This window comes from Hippocampus comes, unplaced genomic scaffold (assembly GCF_001891065.2).
Source record: "Hippocampus comes isolate QL1 unplaced genomic scaffold, H_comes_QL1_v1.1 scaffold156, whole genome shotgun sequence".
Taxonomy (NCBI): Eukaryota; Metazoa; Chordata; class Actinopteri; order Syngnathiformes; family Syngnathidae; genus Hippocampus; species Hippocampus comes.
Window position 1 is genome coordinate 2934064 of NW_017805744.1, and position 2231 is coordinate 2936294.

Consider the following 2231-nt stretch of genomic DNA (forward strand, 5'->3'; position numbering starts at 1 on the left):
GGACATTAGAACCTCCCGTTCAACTCAAGACCGGGACCTGGCGAGATGAATGATGAAATGCAAACCTAGCAATTCGTACTTGAGTGTAATCTCTGGATGAGCGCCGAAGTGGACGGGTGTCACGAAGGCTCACTGCTAACATGGCCGTAGAGCCTCTGGTAATACTGATGCATTAGAAAACACACACGAAGCGCTGGTGGGGGTTGTAGGGAGGCTTCCAAACTGAAGCGGAACCACGCTCGAGGGATCGACACGCCGGCCCAACGACAGAGGGGTCGAGCCAAATGTCAACCTTAAAACGGGAGTCTGTGCACGGGTTTTCCCGGAATAACCGATGGGTTCCATCATGCCGGCAAGCGGGGCCATCCTGACTGACAGTGGTCTGTCTTTGCCGTGGCCCTCGCTGCCCCCTGTTGTATATCATCTTTGACTCCGACACAACGGACTTCTGTGGTGAGGAGGGGATTATGTGTCAAGCATTTATTTTGTTAAGGGATCAAGCGCCTCCATGCTTTCACCCTAAATAGAACTCAACTCTGCCGAAGGTTTGAGATGGCTGGTGCAGGTGCTGGTTAGTTTGCGCCCCGGAATGCCTGCGGGATTACGTGGCAAGTTTCAAGCAGCTGCTAGCAGGGAGTCACCCGAGGGCTAAAAGTGGATTCCCCATGCCAGGCATTGTGCTTTGTGCTTACTTTCATTGTTCTGTTTGTAAGGGAGAAAGTTTGCCGCCATCGTGTTTATTTTACAATGCCAACACTTGAGGTCACCAACTGGGAACAAATGACGATTTGAGGTCCACTGAGATCACCGGGCTAATCTGGGCCTGCCGTAGATCCTTCTGTAATTCCGCTATGCAGCCAGCACTCGGGGGGCCATTGGAGATTTTGATTTATGGGGCAGGACGGAGGGGGGCACCACTTCAGATGACCTGCTAATGCCCACCGGAATACTTGGGACGACAGCTCGCTCAAAATGTCACAGAAGTGCGCAACCTTTCATGCCCCCTTCTCAGAACTGTAAGTCCATTGGACTGCCACCTTTTATTAATCCTGCGCAGCCTTCCCCAACCCTCGTGTAAATCAAACCATGCTGCCATTCCTGCAGTGGAACCTCAATAAAAGCAGAAGGTCAGAGGCTTCGGTGGACCTCACGTGGAAACTGTGACCAAAGCCTTGCTGACAGAACGGACACAAGCCGAAGCCTCGCCGGCTTTTTTTTAAATGATTAATGAATATCGGGTGGCCCAGAAGAGCAAACACGGGGAGAATCTCAGTGCTCTGATCCCGTCTCTGAGAGTGACTTAGTGGGAGAATGAAGTGCATCCAGAGTGCTTGATCCTGGGTAAGATGAAGCCGGCCTTCATTACAAGAGCGTAAAAAGCTCGCCGGCTCATTGGCATTAGGTTAATATTCTAAAGATTAAAGTGGCATTGTTGGAAGCACAGAGCATTGATTTCTCTACAGGGATCCATTACTCTGACGGCCTGAGCACTCTTGGAATCGCTGCGTTGATCATTATTCTAATGCTCGAAAAGGCATCCATTTTTTTTCTGCGTATCCTGGTATGTGATTTAAGGTCTCGCCCCTAAAAGTCAAAAGTAGCTTCTCTTGAAATTTACTCAAAATGGCACCTTCCAACTAAAATGGCTGGCATGAAGGCCTTCTTACAATCTGTTTGTTATTATTGATGTGAAGCAGGGGTTGTGTTGCCTAAATTGTAACAATTGATAAAGTGTACAACGATGATAATATGCCACCTAATCATTTGGAAGTATCACTATATACCTTATGGTTATGTACATCCTGTACAGAATCCCCCCTCAATGTATATTATCAATGATGACACTTTAGTTATGTTGCAGAAGGTTAAAAGTAAAAGTGAGGGGCTGGTATTTTTGGTTGATATTCTCCACTCGTCTTCAAGTCACATTGAAATTCCACTCGTGTCCTCTCAGTGCTTCTGATGGTGACACTATCGTGGAGGAGAAAGGAAGACAGAGCAGAACTCAACAAATGGCCCGAAATCATTCAAAATGAAAGGAATTTGTGAGTCACCCCAAAAAAATCCATCTTAATGTGACTTAGTAATTTAAGAAACGTTGTTGTTGTGCAGTGTAGTGAAGTGCCTCAGCATGTTTTGGGCTAAGAGGGTCAAGTGATCTGCCCCCACCCCCCCACAAAAAATAAAAAATAAAAAAATAAAACAGCTAAATATGTTAATGATGGCACAAC